Source organism: Pseudophryne corroboree, chromosome 4 (genome assembly GCF_028390025.1).
Source record: "Pseudophryne corroboree isolate aPseCor3 chromosome 4, aPseCor3.hap2, whole genome shotgun sequence".
Taxonomy (NCBI): Eukaryota; Metazoa; Chordata; class Amphibia; order Anura; family Myobatrachidae; genus Pseudophryne; species Pseudophryne corroboree.
Genome location: NC_086447.1, coordinates 539,573,631 through 539,593,682, shown reverse-complemented (window position 1 = coordinate 539,593,682; position 20,052 = coordinate 539,573,631). Strand labels below are relative to the sequence as shown.

At 47.7% G+C, this 20,052-nt stretch overlaps 1 protein-coding gene across 1 annotated transcript in view; it reads left to right on the top strand.

Moving 5' to 3' along the window:
- LOC134911589 (enoyl-[acyl-carrier-protein] reductase, mitochondrial-like) overlaps positions 1–20,052 on the top strand; it is a 173,982-nt gene that overhangs the window by 119,711 nt on the left and 34,219 nt on the right. The window lies entirely within an intron of this gene.

The window sequence follows — 20,052 nt, the reverse complement described above, 5'->3', positions numbered from 1 at the left end:
GAATTGTAAAGTATGAAAAAGTTTAAAAAATTATTTGAAAATAAATCATGTCGACCCTTTCATGTGTCGACCTTTGTCATGTAGACCTATAAACCATGTCGACCTAAGTGCTGTTGACCTAAAGATACCCCTGTCCCAGTCTCCTCTTTGCCAATAGTTGTCACAGCCAGCGCTCTATCTCCTGTGACAGCCTGCCCTCTGTCCTCTAGCTGTCACATCTCGCACTGTGTCCCCTAGCTGTCACAGTCCACCCTCTGTCGGCTAGCTGCCATAGCCTGTGCTCTATCCCCTACCTATCACAGTCTACCCTCTGTCCCCCAGCTGCCACAACCCGCACTCTATTACTGACCTGTCACAGTCCATCCTCTGCCCACAAGCTTTCACAGCCCAAGCTCTATCCCCTTGCCAGAGTGGTTTCTAGACATTTTGGCTACCAGTGAGAATAGTAAAAAAATTACACAATTTGCTAAAGTAGGTGTGGCCTCACTATAATGGGTGAACTCTTGCAAGAAAAGACTACCTTACAGGAAAGAAACAAATTCCACCGTATTATGCCACACACATTAATGCCCCTTGCACTATAATATGCCCCTCACAGTAATACCCCCTGCACCTTATTATGCATCACACAGTAAAGCACCCTGCACCATAATATGCCCCACACAATAATGCCCCCTGCACCATAATATGCCCCATACAGTAATACCCCCTGTACCATAATTTGCCCTATACAATAATGCCCCCTGTACCATAATATGCCCCACACATGCTGGAAGGGATATGATTGGATCCCTATTAGGAGGAAATATGAATAGAATCCCATAGGATTCTATAGGGTAACACCATCGAAAGATGGTGTTGCCCTCCGCATTCAAGCTACGAAGTATCGCATTCCAGAGCTTGGTGCATATGTGGCCCCTTTTCTGGTTTTGTCATTGCACCATTCGGCCTGATGTACATTACTGCCTACAGGATTCTACTCGTATTGTCTCTTGGACACTCTGACTCCATCTCAAGATCATATTCGCCAGCCCTGCTGATAACAGTGACTGTTGCTGTGTCTATTTCATCCAGTAATTAAAAAAAGTATCTTTGATATGTTCCCCACCCCTAACAGAGCAGTCATTCGAATGCTGTGGTGCAGACTTGCTTACATGAGCCAAATGGTACACATGATGTAGGAACGCTTAAGTAAAACAAGTAAAGCAAACAAACCTGCAGTGGGAAGGGAGAACATAACAAAACCAAGGGGTTCCAGGTGAAAACTCTAATCGCCTATAAAGGTACTGTACCATCTGTCACATTCATATCAGCACTGATAAGTTGCGACACAAGGGTTGGTGTCATACAGTGTGGGTGTATCGGGGTGTCACCCCCCTCCATGGATCTTCTCCCATAGTAAACCATATAGAATCTCAGTGCACGGGGAAGAAGACCTCTGCTGGTGTAATTACATCATGGAAAGGAAGACATGCATATGCTCAGCATGTTGATTCATGTATATGCACAGAGATCATGATGACACCATGCCCTCACTCTTCTTGCTGTGTGGCCAGGACATGGTCAGGCTGACCCCATTGCTGTCGGAGGCCAGAGAGCTGGCCAGCAGCTCACTGAGTGCTGTTCATGCTCCCACGACAACGGGGAGCATGGTTAGTGATCGCGGTTCATGCCGCAAGGCCACGCCCCCTATATATGAGACCACACCCATGCCCGAGGCCACACCCCTAATTTCGGCACACGAAGATGTCCCTCTTCAAGGGACAAAGAAGTTGGGAGGTATGCACTCGAGTATGATGCATTCCTGAAATTTCCACATTCGGGGCTGATCTGCGGATTATAACATTGTTCTTCTGTATACATCTCTGTGATATTTGGAGAAGACTGCAAACAATTGGGCTGATTTATGTTTGTATGAAATTGTATAGCCACAAGGAAGCGTCTGTTAAATTACGTCTAATTAAAATTCTAATGTAGCCTCTTGTTAGCATTATCAAGGATCCGTTTGCTGCGATGGTTACAGGCCCAGGCCAGCAGCTTACTCAGGCTGGACTTTGTATCTGTGCACAGGGATCCAGGGAGATTGCATCCGATGACGCAGACCCAGACTCTGTGGGGGTCATTCCGAGTTGATCGCTCGCTAGCAACTTTTTGCAGTGCTGCGATCAGATAGTTGCCGCCTATGGGGGAGTGTATTTTCGCTTTGCAAGTGTGCGAACGCTTTTGCAGCTGACAGCACAAAAAAGTTTTTTGCAGTTTCTGAGTAGCTCTGGACTTACTCAGCCACTGCGATCACTTCAGTCTTTTTGGTTCAGGAATTGACGTCAGACACCCGCCCTGTAAACGCTTGGACACACCTGCGTTTTTCCAAACACTCCCAGAAAATGGTCAGTTGACACCCACAAACGCCCTCTTTCTGTCAATCACCTTGCGATCAGCTGTGCGAATGGATTCTTCATTAAATCCATCACCCAGCACCGATCCTCTTTGTACCCGTACGACGCGCCTGCGCATTGCGGTGCATACGCATGCGCAGTTTTGCTGAGATTTAACTTGGTCATAGCACTGCAAAAAGTTGCTAGCGAGCGATCAACTCAGAATGACCCCCGGTGTACCCTGCTCTGCACCCCAAGCACTGTAGCATGTAACTCATGTTGCAGCTGACAGGGGCCTGTGTGTGACATTTTACTACTTACGTTACATATGCAAACCCGCCTTCTCATTACCAGCCACTGCATTAGCAAATTCTTACTGAATGTTCATTAATCTCTCATCTGAATTAGCCCAAATGTTAGTGCATGTTTCAACTCAGCTGGAGAGCAAATCACCCAGAAGCACCGTTAGAACATATTGTATATGACATTATTCAAGTAAGCGTGGATATTATAGGATTATTTGTATGAGGTTAATACTCCTATTTCTGACAATAGTCATAAAAATATAATTCAAATTGATGACAAACCTTTTCTAAATTAAAATATATTCATTTCTCTAGAAAATGTTTACTTGATCTCATATTGTCCAATGCTGCCCTCTTGTGTACACTCCTTAAACTGATGCTTATACACGTTTTATTAGAAGCATAGACCACAATAGTGGAGGTTATTTATGAAGCACAAATTGGCAGCTCCACGGCTCTTTGCTTACGGGGGGTCATTCCGAGTTGTTCGCTCGGTAAATTTCTTCGCATCGCAGCGATTTTCCGCTTAGTGCGCATGCGCAATGTCCGCACTGTGACTGCGCCAAGTAAATTTGCTATGCAGTTAGGAATTTTACTCACGTTTTTTTCTTCGTTCTGGTGATCGTAATGTGATTGACAGGAAGTGGGTGTTTCTGGGCGGAAACATGCCGTTTTATGGGTGTGTGTAAAAATACGCTACCGTTTCTGGGAAAAACGCGGGAGTGGCTGGAGAAACGGAGGAGTGTCTGGGCAAACACTGGGTGTGTTTGTGACGTCAAACCAGGAACGACAAGCACTGAACTGATCGCAGATGCCGAGTAAGTCTTGAGTTACTCAGAAACTGCACAGAGATGTCTTATCGCAAAATTGCGAATCTTTCGTTTGCAATTTTAAGAAGCTAAGATTCACTCCCAGTAGGCGGCGGCTTAGCGTGTGCAAAGCTGCTAAAAGCAGCTTGCGAGCGAACAACTCGGAATGACCCCCACTGTTCACTACAGTATTTGTGGAAGTGCTCCTAGATTTTTCAGACTGTGGTAGCCAAATGCACTGCCTATTGGTCACAGCAGTGCAGAAATATCATATTATTGTATTATATTATTATTATTATTATTATTATTATTATTATTGTATTATTATAATATTATTATTATTATTATTATTATTATTATTATTATCATATTATTGCATTATATTATTGCATAACAATGTAGTGTGATAATGAGAGAGAAGAGAGAGCATTTAGCAAATGCAAACTTATCAAACATTAGAGAGCATATATAATCATTGATCACATTAGAATGAATCAATGATCACATTTAAAATCAATGATTACTGGAAGATACTGTAAGTGATTACACTTACATAGGAAAAATATTAAGGATTTAGGGGCCAATTCAGTAAGGATAGCAAATTCAGCTAATCAGCAGAATTTGTTATCCTTTTGCACGCATGCTGGGGGCCACCCAGTGCTGGGCAAGGCCGCCCAGCATGCTGACTGGTGTCTACCCCCTGCTACAAGCAGATTTTGCGCTTGCCTCATCATTTCTGCTTGTCAGCAGAAATTAAGGTTGACTCCTGCTGGCGCAGCTTAGTTGCGGCCGCAGGAGTCCCGGCGCCATTTTACTTGTCGCGATGGGTGCGTGTAACGTCACGCAGCCACCCCAACTACACCCCCAACACGCCCCCGTTCGCGACGCACTACTCACCATTAGGGTTGCCCCGACCCTGCAACGCTCCATTTCCTCCCTGAAAACGGAGCATTGCCGCCCCCCTCCTGTCCCGCTACCGTCTCTGCCTGATTGACAGGCAGAGGCGATCGCATTTTTTGTGGCCCCCCGCAGAAAATGTGGATGCATGCGCAGTAGGTCCCGCTGCGTATGCGCTGCGGCACCCCCGCAATAATTCCGTATGAATCGCGACTTGCGAACCGTACTGAATTAGCCCCTAAGCCTGGCAGACATGCTTTTTTTTAAAATAAATACTGTATTCTAGTGTATTTACACTTTAAATGTAGAGGACGTGGGTCTACTGTGCACTAATAATATATCTCAGCCCCGCCTCCTTTTCTACTGTGACACTTTTTTAGCAAACTGTATTTCCATGCTTTTCACTTTTTCATAAAGTAGCACCTCTTGTGGATTTCTTTTACTGTATATAGATGTATTCATGTATTCACTTTGAAATATATTGAACGAATATATTTATGTCATAAGATAAATTATTTGTCAAATTTCAATTTTCTACCACTGTCTACTGTAATACATTGGCCCTCATTCCGAGTTGTTCGCTCGGTATTTTTCATCGCATCGCAGTGAAAATCCGCTTAGTGCGCATGCGCAATGTTCGCACTGCGACTGCGCCAAGTAACTTTACTATGAAGAAAGTATTTTTACTCACGGCTTTTTCTTCGCTCCGGCGATCGTAATGTGATTGACAGGAAATGGGTGTTACTGGGCGGAAACACGGCGTTTCAGGGGCGTGTGGCTGAAAACGCTACCGTTTCCGGAAAAAACGCAGGAGTGGCCGGAGAAACGGTGGGAGTGCCTGGGCGAACGCTGGGTGTGTTTGTGACGTCAACCAGGAACGACAAGCACTGAAATGATCGCACAGGCAGAGTAAGTCTGGAGCTACTCTGAAACTGCTAAGTAGTTAGTAATCGCATTATTGCGAATACATCGGTCGCAATTTTAAGAAGCTAAGATTCACTCCCAGTAGGCGGCGGCTTAGCGTGTGTAACTCTGCTAAATTCGCCTTGCGACCGATCAACTCGGAATGAGGGCCATTATTTTTCTGACTCCGTCACATGGATCTAAACCTCAAGCAGGATCACTCTCTCCTCGCAGCAACAAGCAGTTTCACAAACTGAATCAACTGTGATTACCTACATGAAATCATGGTGGTCATTCCGAGTTGTTCGCTCAGTAAAAATCTTCGCATCGCAGCGATTTTCCGCTTAATGCGCATGCGCAATGTCCGCACTGCGACTGCGCCAAGTAAATTTGCTATGCAGTTAGGAATTTTACTCACGGCTTTTTCATCGTTCTGACGATCGTAATGTGATTGACAGGAAATGGGTGTTACTGGGCGGAAACAGGCCGTTTTATGGGCGTGTGGGAAAAAACGCTACCGTTTCCGGAAAAAACGCAGGAGTGGCCGGAGAAACAGAGGAGTGTCTGGGCGAACTCTGGGTGTGTTTGTGACGTCAAACCAGGAACGACAAGCAGTGAAATGATCGCAGATGCCGAGTAAGTCTGGAGCTACTCAGAAACTGCTACGAGGTGTGTAATCGCAATATTGCGAATACATCGTTTGCAATTTTAAGATGCTAAGATTCACTCCCAGTAGGCGGCGGCTTAGCGTGAGCAAATCTGCTAAAATCCGCTTGCGAGCGAACAACTCGGAATGAGGGCCCATGGTTGTTCCATTTGTTAAATGAAATCCCCGGAATACTGAAGAAGCCTTTCACATTTGTAAAAGACTACTCTGAGGGAATCTGACCATGTGCATGTGCAGTGGCAGACTCCTAAGATGGCCGAAGCAAGAGAGATTGTAAGATATCTCTCCTGCAAATATGCCTCCAAAACTTTTAAAACTCATTGTGCATGATAAATCCATTGATAAATCAGCCCCTAAATACTTTGGGCAGCTGCAGCAGGAGTCAGCATAATCCACTAGCTATAAAAAGTGGAGGAAACAGCCGTTAAACTGCTTTTCTAGAGGAACCTGCAACAGAGGAGCTGAGAGAACGCTGAGAATTTGCCCCATAGATCCAGGCTAGCAGTGTTGAGCCTAGCAGTGGATCAGAAAAAGCCCTGAGGCAAATGCCCCCGGTAGCTCCACTAGCCTGCTTTCAGCTTTCTTGGCCACAACAACACCCCTGACACCCACTAAGCAAGTAGCAGAAAAGGGGGTGCAACAGTTAAACTGTATCCCTGGTGTACAGAGGCAGACTAAACAAATCACAAGTACTTACCTGTGCTGTCATACCAATTGTGAAACAAAGGAGAGGAATAGAGCTTTCTACTGTATATACGAATACATGTTTTAGGACAACACCATATTTTTCAACTGCCATAGCAAACGTACTGTACTCTTATACCCTTTTTCCACTAAAGTGGCGTGTTTGACCCCGGATTTGGAACACGTCATCTCCAAGTGCCCGGAAAACTGGCAGATCGGGACCCTTGGGGCATGGCCTTGGTCCCGTTAGGCCATGCCCCCAATTTGAAGCTGCCCACCCTCACGCTGGGGGCAAGCCCAGCACTCTTGAAGCTGCTGGGCTGCCCCCTAGCCTCCAGCACACACCATTCCCAGCCAGCACTGCTGTCTGCATAGCAGGACAAACAGCAGCGCTTACAGGTGCTCTGTTTCCCCCGTACACTGCAGTCAGGGAGGTATGGGCTCTAGGCTGTATACGTGTCCCTGGTCGGATGACCCAGCACACATGCATGCAAGGAAGGGGGGGGGGGGTTTCCGAGTACCTAGAAGCCTCCCAATTTTTTTTTATACACCACGCGGTCTGACTGCCGCTAGAGCTTCACATGCAGTGTGACTGGCTCGGCTGTAGCAGCTGCCTCACATACGCACACTGAGAGGCTGGCTGCTACATGCAGGGGGAGCTGCAGCTCCTCTCAGGATGAGATAGGGTTGCCACCTCCCCCGGGTTTCCAGGATTCTCCAGGATTTGGTGGCAACCCTCCAGGAGGCTTTTCCCCTCAACCAGATTCCGGGATTCACCCGGAATAAGGGGACCTGGGAGTGGAGGTGGGTATGGTAGCGGAATAAGGGGACCTGGGAGCGGAGGAGTGAGCGGAGGAAGGTCTGTTTCAGTCACGGCCATCCTGTCCCCTATATGCGTGCCGCATGCACCGCAGCTGGTGCCGCCACCAGCAGTGTCCCACTGGTTTGTGGGCTGCTGAAGGCAGAGCTCAGCACCGTAACTACCTGTGTGCCAGGTGTGCCTGGCACACAGCGCAGTTACCCTGAGGGCGCACGGCCAGCGGCTTGTAATGAGTCAAATTGACTCACTACAAGCTTCCAGTTTTTTGCCGTGCGCCGCGCTGGAGGAGAAGCAGCAGCGCCGGAGGCAGGGAGGGAGGGGGACTGGAGCCGCAACAGCACTATGTCATTGGTAGTAGCGCTGCTGCAGCACTCCCCTCTCCTTCCGTATTGGCTGCCCGGCGCTGCTGTGAATGCTGGGATGCGGTTCCCTCATCCTAGAATTCACAGCGGTGGGCAGCCAATGCGGAAGGAGAGGGGGCTGCTGCAGCGGCGCTACCACCAATGATATAGCGCTGCTGCGGCTCCAGTCCCCCTCCCTCCTCCTCCTTCTCCCCTGCGGCTGCCCGGGATCTCTGCCAGCACGAGGAGCCTGACTGCCAGCGGGGAGAGATGGTAAGTCTATCTCTCTTTCTTTTTCTTTCTTTCTTTCTTTCTTTCTTTCTTTCTTTCTCTCTCTCTTTCTCCTGCCACAATGTGTAAAAAGGGGCACTGGCTGCCGTAATGTGTAGAAAGGGGGACGCTGTCTGCCGTAATGTGTAATAAGAGGACGCTGTCTGCCGTAATGTGTAAAAAGGGGGACGCTGTCTGCCGTAATGTGTAAAAAAGGGGATGCTGTCTGCCGTAATGTGTAAAAAGGGGGACTGTCTGCCGTAATGTGTAAAAAGGGGGATGCTGCCTGCCGTAATGTGTAATAAGGGGGACACTGTCTGCCGTAATGTGTAATAAGAGGACGCTGTCTGCCGTAATGTGTAAAAAGGGGGACGCTGTCTGCCATAATGTGTAAAAAAGGGGACGCTGTCTGCTGTAACGTGTAAAAAGGGGGACTGTCTGCCGTAACGTGTAAAAAGGGGGACTGTCTACCGTAAAGTGTAAAAAGGGGACGCTGCCTGCCGTAATGTGTAAAAAGGGGACGCTGCCTGCCGTAATGTGTAAAAAGGGGCTCTACCTGGTGTAGTGGCGCTACTGTGCAGCGTCATTTGAATAATGGAGACTACTGTTCACCGTAGTATGAATTGGTATTATTTTGCGGCCACGCCCCTTCCCCATGAAGCCACGCCCCTATATATTTTTCACGCGCCTGCCCCTTTCTTACATGGGGGGGGGAGGGGGGAGCCAATGCCGTTTCTTGCACACAGCACTAAAATGCCTAGTTACGGCACTGGCAGAGCTCTGCTAATACTGACAGGTCTGTGTCAGTCTGTGTCAGTATATGTACGGGAGGGGGATGGGCGTGGTGCATCAGTCTATGTGGGGGAAGGGGGGTGGTTGTTGTGCATCAGTCTGTGTGGGAGAGGGAGGGGATGATTGTAGTGCCTGTGTTGTCTATTGGTCTGTGTGTGTGTGTGTGTGTGTGTGTGTGTGTGTGTGTGTGTGTGTGTGTGTGTGTGTGTGTGTGTGTGTGTGTGTGGGGGGGAGGGGGGTAATGGCACTGGTGTCTGTGCTGTCAGTCTGTGGAGGGGGTTGAAGATCATGGTGCCTGTGTGTTGTCTGTCTATTAATGGGGGGTGGTGATCGTGGTGCCTGTGCTATCAGTCTAAGGCTATGTACACACTAGGACGACATCTCAAATGATTGCATACACACTTGCCAATGCCAACTGCATCGAACAACGGTGCCGGGGAGGGGGGCCGCGCTGCACTTGGCCATGTTTAATCTGGTTAGACTTTTTTTCAGTGGCCTGTAACCAATTATTTGGAAACCCCCCTTTCAAAATCCTGCGTTTGCCACTAACCCAGGTAACCCATTTACACTGCACCCTTACCAGGGTCATTGGCAGGTAGCTACCTGGGTAGGATTCCCAGGTCACTTGACCCGGGGTTTTTTGAGGGAGCCGTTTCCATTACCAAAAAACCCGGGTCGATGTGCACCCCTTTGCAAAAATCCGGGTTTTTTAAGCTAGTGGAAAAGGGGTATTAGAGAAAATGACTTTTAAGAGGGTAGTGCTGAAAGGAAAAGCTTCATGAGCATTGCATATCAGCCAGCCTTATAACACTGCTGTCTCATCTGCATAGAGAGTTAATTTACTAATATGTTACTACAGTACTTGTTGGCTTGGAGCACTGGACTTGCAACACTGTAGATAAGTGTTTCAATTGCAGCATTGAAACATGAGGCTGTGATTTTAAAGTACTGGTTTGAGCTGCAGTAATTCCTCATTAAAGCCAAAAATCAGTTTCAATATTACTGTGGTGTTCAAGTAGCCCCAACAAGGATAACCAGTTATTATTTAAGTCAACAAGTGACTTTGGGGGTGATTCAGAGCTGATTGTAGATGTGCTAAATATAGCACATCTACGATTCGATTCTCTGATATGCGGGGGGGGGGGGGGGGGGGGGGGGAAGGGGGGCGCCCAGCACAGGGCTATTCCACCCCACACAGCGGCAATGCTTTTGCACCCGTTGAGTAGCTCCCTGCCAGTGCAGCTCCTGCACAGCCAATCTGCGCTGGCGGGCAGCTACCCACCACGTCCCGGGTCACAGCGGCTGCGCACCCCCATATCGGTCCTGACACGCCTGTGTTGTCTGGAACGCGCCCCTCCAACAGCATTTTAACACCATTTGCACGCCCCCATACTAGGTATTATGGGCCTAATTCAGTATCATTGGTAGTTTTGCGAAAAAATGCAAAACTACAGCTCTTCTATTTAACATGCGGGGGGCCGCCCAGCACAGGACAAGGCCGTCCCGCATGCCGGGCCCATGATTAAGGTAGCCTCTTACTTACATAGCCTAACTGGCAGTCTGAGGGCCACAATGTTTAAGGTCACAGCGTCTGTGTGTGACCTTATGCATGTCATGCAACCGCCGCGGCCTGCCCCTTCAATGGATGGAATACGCCTCCATTATCTGGAAAGTGCCCCTAAAACAGAGCATCAGTGTCCACAGAACGTGGTACATGCATGCGCATACATGCGTATGCACATTTGTTGATGTGCAGAAATTGCTTCATAGCGTTTTTTGCAGATCAGTGTCGGAAGCTGAATTAGGCTCTATATACCCTAAGGCAGCGGTGGCCAACCAGTGGCTCTTGAGCCGCATGCGGCTCTTTCTTTATTCATATGTGGCTCCCAACACTCTAAAGCATGTGACCACAACAGATACAGAAACCGCTGCACTCCAGCCAGACACGCAGCAGCACTACAACCTGAAAACTGAAGTAGCCAGATACTAGAGGTGAGACACTCACTGGAAAACAAAGGACATATAAGTGGCTGCTGCAATGGCACGACTTGGTGGGGGGATGTAGTGATACACGAGGGTGGGCTAGAGTGACACAAGGCGGAGCTGGCTGGAGTGACACAGGAGGGTCATGGCAGGAGTGTAACATGGGGGAGTTGACTGGAGTGACGCAGGAGGGTGCTGGAAGTAGTGACACGTGGAAGAACTGGCTGAGTGACATAGGAGGGTGGTAGCAGGAGTGACACATGGGAGAGCTGGCTGAGGTGACAAAGCAGGGTGCTGGCAGTAGTGACACATGGGAGTGACACCTGACATAGTGACACATGGGAGAGTTTGCTGAAGTGACACAGGGGGGTGCTGGCTGGAGTGACATAGGAGGGTGCTAGCAGGAGTGACACATGGGGGAGCTGGCTGGAGTGACAGCAGGGTGTTGGCTGGAGTGACACATAGGGGAGCTGAAGTTTATTATGCGAATCTGTCTTTTTCAATGGATCTGGTGTTAAAAATGTATTTTATGTCATTCTGGATTTTTCAATGTATTTTATACCAGGGACGTGGTCTAGCAGGCACAAGGCCACATTCTATTTTTGCATGTGTGCCTTCGGCTCGATGTCGGCTCTTTCACGTACCTAACAAGGTTTTTTGGCTCTTTGTCACTGACTGGTTGGCCACCCCTGCCCTAAGGAGTAAATTTACTAAAGTGGGAGTTTTTTGGAACTGGTGATGTTGCCTATAGCAACCAATTAGCTTCTATCTATTATCTTCTAGAAGCAGCTAGATATAGTAAATGTTAAGCAGAATCTGATTGGTTGCTATGAGCAACATCACCAGTTCTAAAAAAAACTCCCACTTCAGTAAAGTTGGCCTTTAGAGTATATAGGGCCTAATTCAACTTCCGATGCTGATCTGCACACCAGCACATGCGCACATGCACATTCTCTTCAGAACGCAGTTGATGCTCTGTTTTAGGGGAGTGGTCCGGACGATGGGGCTGAAATATCAAGGTCTAAGTCCTGTGTGGGCCGCAAGAAAAAGAAAGTATCGAGTATCCCTTATTCAAAATGCTTGGGACCAGAGGCATTTTGGATAACGGGTTATTCTGTAATTCAGAATATTTTTATACCCCCCAGTATAGTCCCAGTTACACAAAATGTCCCCCAGCATAGTGCCAGTTACACATAATGGGGATACTTCCAAGTTGATCGCAGCAGGAAATTTTTTAGCAGTTGGGCAAAACCATGTGCACTGTAGTGGAGGCAGATATAACATGTGCAGAGAGAGTTAGATTTTGGTGGGTTATTTTGTTTCTGTGCAGGGTAAATACTGGCTGCTTTATTTTTACACTGCAATTTAGATTGCAGATTGAACACACCCCACCCAAATCTAACTCTCTCTGCACATGTTATTGTAACCCTGATTTAGGGTTTAAACAACACTTATACTGAGGTAGTTATAATATGGTAACTAAAATGGAGTATAAGCATATATATTACAGGTTGAGTATCCCATATCCAAATATTCCGAAATACGGAATATTCAGAAATACGGCATTTTTTGAGTAAGAGTGAGATAGTGAAACCTTTGTTTTCTGATGCCTCAGTGTACACAAACTTTGTTTAATACACAAATTTATTAAAAATATTTGTATTATAAGACCTTCAGGCTGTGTATATAAGGTGTATATGAAACATAAATGATTTGTGTGAATGTACACACACTTTGTTTAATGCACAAAGTTATTAAAAATATTGGCTAAAATGACCTTCAGGCTGTGTGTATAAGGTGTATATGTAACATAATAAGAATTTACTTACCGATAATTCTATTTCTCGGAGTCCGTAGTGGATGCTGGGGTTCCTGAAAGGACCATGGGGAATAGCGGCTCCGCAGGAGACAGGGCACAAAAGTAAAGCTTTCCGATCAGGTGGTGTGCACTGGCTCCTCCCCCTATGACCCTCCTCCAGACTCCAGTTAGACACTGTGCCCGGACGAGCGTACACAATAAGGGAGGAATTTTGAATCCCGGGTAAGACTCATACCAGCCACACCAATCACACTGTACAACCTGTGATCTGAACCCAGTTAACAGTATGATAACAGCGGAGCCTCTGAAAAGATGGCTCACAACAACAATAACCCGATTTAGTTAGCAATAACTATGTACAAGTATTGCAGATAATCCGCACTTGGGATGGGCGCCCAGCATCCACTACGGACTCCGAGAAATAGAATTATCGGTAAGTAAATTCTTATTTTCTCTATCGTCCTAGTGGATGCTGGGGTTCCTGAAAGGACCATGGGGATTATACCAAAGCTCCCAAACGGGCGGGAGAGTGCGGATGACTCTGCAGCACCGAATGAGAGAACTCCAGGTCCTCTTTTGCCAGGGTATCAAATTTGTAGAATTTTACAAACGTGTTCTCCCCTGACCACGTAGCTGCTCGGCAGAGTTGTAATGCCGAGACCCCTCGGGCAGCCGCCCAAGATGAGCCCACCTTCCTTGTGGAATGGGCATTTACATATTTTTTGCTGTGGCAAGCCTGCCACAGAATGTGCAAGCTGAATTGTACTACAAATCCAACGAGCAATAGTCTGCTTGGAAGCAGGAGCACCCAGCTTGTTGGGTGCACACAGGATAAACAGCAAGTCAGATTTCCTGACTCCAGCCGACCTGGAAACTATATTTTCAGGGCCCTGACAACATCCAGCAACTTGGAGTCCTCCAAGTCCCTAGTAGCCGCAGGTACCACAATAAGCTGGTTCAGGTGAAACGCTGACACCACCTTAGGGAGAAACTGGGGACGAGTCCACAGCTTTGCTCTGTCCGAATGGACAATCAGATATGGCTTTATGAGATAAAGCCGCCAATTCTGACACTCGCCTGGCCGAGGCCAGGACCAACAGCATGGTCACTTTCCATGTGAGATATATCAAATCCACAGATTTGAGTTGTTTAAACCAATGTGATTTTAGGAATCCCAAACTACGTTGAGATCGCCCAGTGCCACTGGAGACATCAAAAGGGGGTTGTATATGCAGTACTCCCTTAACAACTTCTGGACTTCAGGAACTGAAGCCAATTTCTTTCTGGAAGAAAATCGACCGGTCGAAATTTGAACCTTAATGGACCCCAATTTGAGACCCATATACACTCCTGTTTGCAGGAAATGTAGGAATTAACCTAGTTGAAATTCTTCCGTGGAGCCTTCCTGGCCTCACACCATGGAACATATTTTCACCTAAACGGTGATAATGTTGTGCGGTCACCTCCTTCCTGGCTCTGACCAGGGTAGGGATGACCTCTTCCGGAATGCCTTTTTCCCTTAGGATCCGGCGTTCACCCGCCCTGGCGTCAACGCAGCTGCGGTAAGTCATGGAACAGACATGATTCTTGCTGAATCAAGATCCTTTCTAGTATCTCTTGAAGTTCCGGGTACCAAGTTCTTCTTGGCCAAACCGGAGCCACGAGTATAGTTCTTACTCCTCTCCTTCCTATCATTCTCCATACACTGGGTATGAAAGGCAGAGGAGGGAACACATACACCGACTGGTACACCCACGGTGTTACCAGAGCGTCCCAGCTATTGCCTGAGGGTCTCTAGACCTGGCGCTTCATGTGAGACGCCATCATAACCACCTTTGGTCTTTCCCAACGGTTTACAAACATGTGGAAACTTCCAGATGAAGTTCCCACTTTTCCGGGTGGAATTCATTCATGCTGAGGAAATCTTCCTAGTTGTCCACTCCCGGAATGAACACTGCTGACAGTGTTATCACATGATCTTTCGCCCAGCGAAGAATCCTTGCTGTCATTGCCCTCCTGCTTCTTGTGTCGCCCCGTCTGTTTACGTGGGCGACTGCCATGATGATGTCCTTCTGGATCAGCACCGGTTGACTTTGAAGCAGAGTTCTTCCTAGGCTCAGAGCATCGTAAATTGCCCTTAGCTCCAGTATATTCATGTGGAGAGAAATCTCCAGACTTGACCACACTTCCTTGGAAATTTCTTCCCTGTGTGACTGTTCCCCAGCCTCTCAGGCTGGCATCCGTGGTCACCAGAACACAGTCCTGAATGCTGAATGTGCTGCCCTCTAGAAGATGAGCACTCTGCAGCCCCCACAGAAGAGACACCCTTGTCCTTGGAGACAGGGTTATCCGCTGATGCATCTGAAGATGCGATCCGGACCATTCGTCCAGCAAATCCCCCTGAAAAGTTTTTGCGTGAGATCTGCCGAATGGAATCGCTTCGTAAGAAGCCACCATTTTTCCCAGGACTCCTGTGCATTGATGCACTGATACTTGGCCTGGTTTTAGGAGGTTTCTGACTAGGTCGGATAACTCCCTGGCTTTCCCCTCCAGGAGAAATACCTCTTTCTGGACTATGCCCAGAATCATTCCTAGGAACAGCAGACGTATCATCGGAAAACAGCTGCGATTTTTGGAATATTTAGAATCCACTCGTGCTGTCGTAGAACTACTTTAGATAGTTCTTTTCCGACCTCGAACTGTTCTCTGGAAACTTGCCCCTTTCAGGATATCGTCCAAGTAAGGGATAATTAAGATGCCTTTCTTCTTTTAAGAATCATCTTTTCGGCCATTACCTTGGTAAAGGCCCGGGGTGCCGTGGATAATTCAACGGCAGCGTCTGAAACTGATATTGACAGTTCTGTATCACGAACCAGAGGTACCCTTGTTGAGAAGGGCAAATTTGGACATGGAGGTAATCCTTGATGTCCAGGGACACCATATAGTCCCCTTTTTTCCTGTTCTCTATCACTGCTTTGAGTGACTCCATCTTGATTTGAACCTTTTTATGTAAGTGTTCAAAGATTTCAGATTTAGACTATGTCTCACCAAGCCTTCTGGCTTCAGTACCACAATATAGTGTGGAAGACTAATACCCTTTTCCTTGTTGTAGGAGGGGTACTTTGATTATCACCTGCTGGAAATACAGCTTGTGAATTTTTTTTTCTTTTTCCAATACTGCCTCCCTGTCGGAGGGAGCCGTTGGTAAAGCAGGCTTCAGGAACCTGCGAGGAAAAATTGTCTCGACTCTCCAATCTGTACCCCTGGGATAATACTTGTACGATCTAGGGGTCAACTTGCGAGTGATCCCACTGCGCGCTGAGACTCTTGAGACTACCCCCCCACTGGTGGAGGGCTTCTTTTCCTGGGAAGGGGCTGCCTGCTGCAGTCTACTTCCCTTTCCTCTATGTCTGGGCAGATATGACTGGCCTTTTGCCCGCTTGCCCACATGGGAACGGAAGGATTGAGGCTGAAAAGACAGTGTCTTTTTCTGCTGAGATGTAACTTGGGGTAAAAAGGTTGGATTTCCCAGCTGTAGCCGTGGCCCCCAGGTCCGATGGACCGACCCCAAATAACTCCTTCCCTTTATACGGCAATACTTCCATGTGCCGTATGGGATCTGTATCACCTGACCACTGTCGTGTCCATGACATCTTCTGGGAGATATGGACAACGCACTTATCTTGATGCCAGAGTGCAAATATCCCTCTGTGCATCTCGCATACATATATATATAGAATGCATCCTATTAAATGCTCTATATCAATAAAATATTTTTAGTCAGGGAATTCGACCAAGCCAACCCAGCACTGCATCTCCAGGCTGAAGGCGATCGCTGGTCGCAGTATAACCACCGTATGTGTGTATATACTTTTTAGGATATTTTTCCAGCTGCCTATCAGCTGGCTCCTTGAGGGCGGCCGTATCTGGAGACGGTAACGCCACTTGATAAGCGTGTGAGCGCCTTATCCACCCTAAGGGGTGTTTCCCAACGCGCCCTAACTTCTGGCGGGAAAGGGTATAACGCCAATATTTGCTATCGGGGTAAACCCACGCATCATCACACACTTCATCTTATTTTATCTGATTCAGGAAAAACTACAGGTAGTTTTTTCACTTCCACATAATACCCATCTTTTGTGGTACTTGTAGTATCAGAAATATGTAACACCTCCTTCATTGCCCTTAACGTGTGGCCCTAATGAGGAATACGTTTGTTTATTCACCGTCGACACTGGATTCAGTGTCCGTGTCTGTGTCTGTGTCGACCGACTGAGGTAAATGGGCGTTTTTTTAAAAACCCCTGACGGTGATTCTGAGACGCCTGGACCGGTACTAATTGTTTGTCGGCCGTCTCATGTCGTCAACCGACCTTGCAGCGTGTTGACATTCTCACGTAATTCCCTAAATAAGCCATCCATTCCGGTGTCGACTCCCTAGAGAGTGACATCACCCTTACAGGCAATTTCTCCGCCTCCTCCAACATCGTCCTCATACATGTCGACACACACGTACCGACACACAGCACACACACCTGGAATGCTCTGACAGAGGACAGGACCCACTAGCCCTTTGGAGAGACAGAGGGAGAGCTTGCCAGCACACACCAAAAAAACGCTATAATTACATAGGGACAACCTTATATAAGTGTTTCTCCCTAATAGCATCTTTATATAAATATTTATATCGCCAATTAGTGCCCCCCCTCTCTGTTTAAACCCTGTTTCTGTAGTGCAGTGCAGGGGAGAGCCTGGGAGCCTTCTCTCCAGCCTTTCTGTGAGAGAAAATGGCGCTGTGTGCTGAGGAGATAGGCCCCGCCCCTTTTCCGGCGGGCTCGTCTCCCGCTCTTTAGTGAAGTTTGGCAGGGGTTAAATATCTCCATATAGCCTCTGGGGGCTATATGTGAGGTATTTTTAGCCAGTATATAGGTTTACATTTGCCTCCCAGGGCGCCCCCCCTCAGTGACTGCGTGTGAAGTGTGCTGAGAGGAAAATGGCGCACAGCTGCAGTGCTGTGCGCTACCTTTAGAAGACTGCAAGGGTCTTCAGTAGAGATGAGCGCCGGAAATTTTTCGGGTTTTGTGTTTTGGTTTTGGGTTCGGTTCCGCGGCCGTGTTTTGGGTTCGACCGCGTTTTGGCAAAACCTCACCGAATTTTTTTTGTCGGATTCGGGTGTGTTTTGGATTCGGGTGTTTTTTTCAAAAAACCCTAAAAAACAGCTTAAATCATAGAATTTGGGGGTAATTTTGATCCCAAAGTATTATTAACCTCAAAAAACATAATTTACACTCATTTTCAGCCTATTCTGAACACATCACACCTCACAATATTATTTTTAGTCCTAAAATTTGCACCGAGGTCGCTGTGTGAGTAAGATAAGCGACCCTAGTGGCCGACACAAACACCGGGCCCATCTAGGAGTGGCACTGCAGTGTCACGCAGGATGGCCCTTCCAAAAAACCCTCCCCAAACAGCACATGACGCAAAGAAAAAAAGAGGCGCAATGAGGTAGCTGACTGTGTGAGTAAGATTAGCGACCCTAGTGGCCGACACAAACACCGGGCACATCTAGGAGTGGCACTGCAGTGTCACGCAGGATGTCCCTTCCAAAAAACCCTCCCCAAACAGCACATGACGCAAAGAAAAAAAGAGGCGCAATGAGGTAGCTGACTGTGTGAGTAAGATTAGCGACCCTAGTGGCCGACACAAACACCGGGCCCATCTAGGAGTGGCACTGCAGTGTCACGCAGGATGTCCCTTCCAAAAAACCCTCCCCAATCAGCACATGATGCAAAGAAAAAGAAAAGAAAAAAGAGGTGCAAGATGGAATTATCCTTGGGCCCTCCCACCCACCCTTATGTTGTATAAACAAAACAGGACATGCACACTTTAACCAACCCATCATTTCAGTGACAGGGTCTGCCACACGACTGTGACTGATATGACGGGTTGGTTTGGACCCCCCCCAAAAAAGAAGCAATTAATCTCTCCTTGCACAAACTGGCTCTACAGAGGCAAGATGTCCACCTCATCTTCACCCTCCGATATATCACCGTGTACATCCCCCTCCTCACAGATTATCAATTCGTCCCCACTGGAATCCACCATCTCAGCTCCCTGTGTACTTTGTGGAGGCAATTGCTGCTGGTCAATGTCTCCGCGGAGGAATTGATTATAATTCATTTTAATGAACATCATCTTCTCCACATTTTCTGGATGTAACCTCGTACGCCGATTGCTGACAAGGTGAGCGGCGGCACTAAACACTCTTTCGGAGTACACACTTGTGGGAGGGCAACTTAGGTAGAATAAAGCCAGTTTGTGCAAGGGCCTCCAAATTGCCTCTTTTTCCTGCCAGTATAAGTACGGACTGTGTGACGTGCCTACTTGGATGCGGTCACTCATATAATCCTCCACCATTCTATCAATGTTGAGAGAATCATATGCAGTGACAGTAGACGACATGTCCGTAATCGTTGTCAGGTCCTTCAGTCCGGACCAGATGTCAGCATCAGCAGTCGCTCCAGACTGCCCTGCATCACCGCCAGCGGGTGGGCTCGGAATTCTGAGCCTTTTCCTCGCACCCCCAGTTGCGGGAGAATGTGAAGGAGGAGATGTTGACAGGTCGCGTTCCGCTTGACTTGACAATTTTGTCACCAGCAGGTCTTTCAACCCCAGCAGACCTGTGTCTGCCGGAAAGAGAGATCCAAGGTAGGCTTTAAATCTAGGATCGAGCACGGTGGCCAAAATGTAGTGCTCTGATTTCAACAGATTGACCACCCGTGAATCCTTGTTAAGCGAATTAAGGGCTGCATCCACAAGTCCCACATGCCTAGCGGAATCGCTCCGTGTTAGCTCCTTCTTCAATGCCTCCAGCTTCTTCTGCAAAAGCCTGATGAGGGGAATGACCTGACTCAGGCTGGCAGTGTCTGAACTGACTTCACGTGTGGCAAGTTCAAAGGGCATCAGAACCTTGCACAACGTTGAAATCATTCTCCACTGCACTTGAGACAGGTGCATTCCATCTCCTATATCGTGCTCAATTGTATAGGCTTGAATGGCCTTTTGCTGCTCCTCCAACCTCTGAAGCATATAGAGGGTTGAATTCCACCTCGTTACCACTTCTTGCTTCAGATGATGGCAGGGCAGGTTCAGTAGTTTTTGGTGGTGCTCCAGTCTTCTGTACGTGGTGCCTGTACGCCGAAAGTGTCCCGCAATTTTTCTGGCCACCGACAGCATCTCTTGCACGCCCCTGTCGTTTTTTAAAAAATTCTGCACCACCAAATTCAAGGTATGTGCAAAACATGGGACGTGCTGGAATTTGCCCATATTTAATGCACACACAATATTGCTGGCGTTGTCCGATGCCACAAATCCACAGGAGAGTC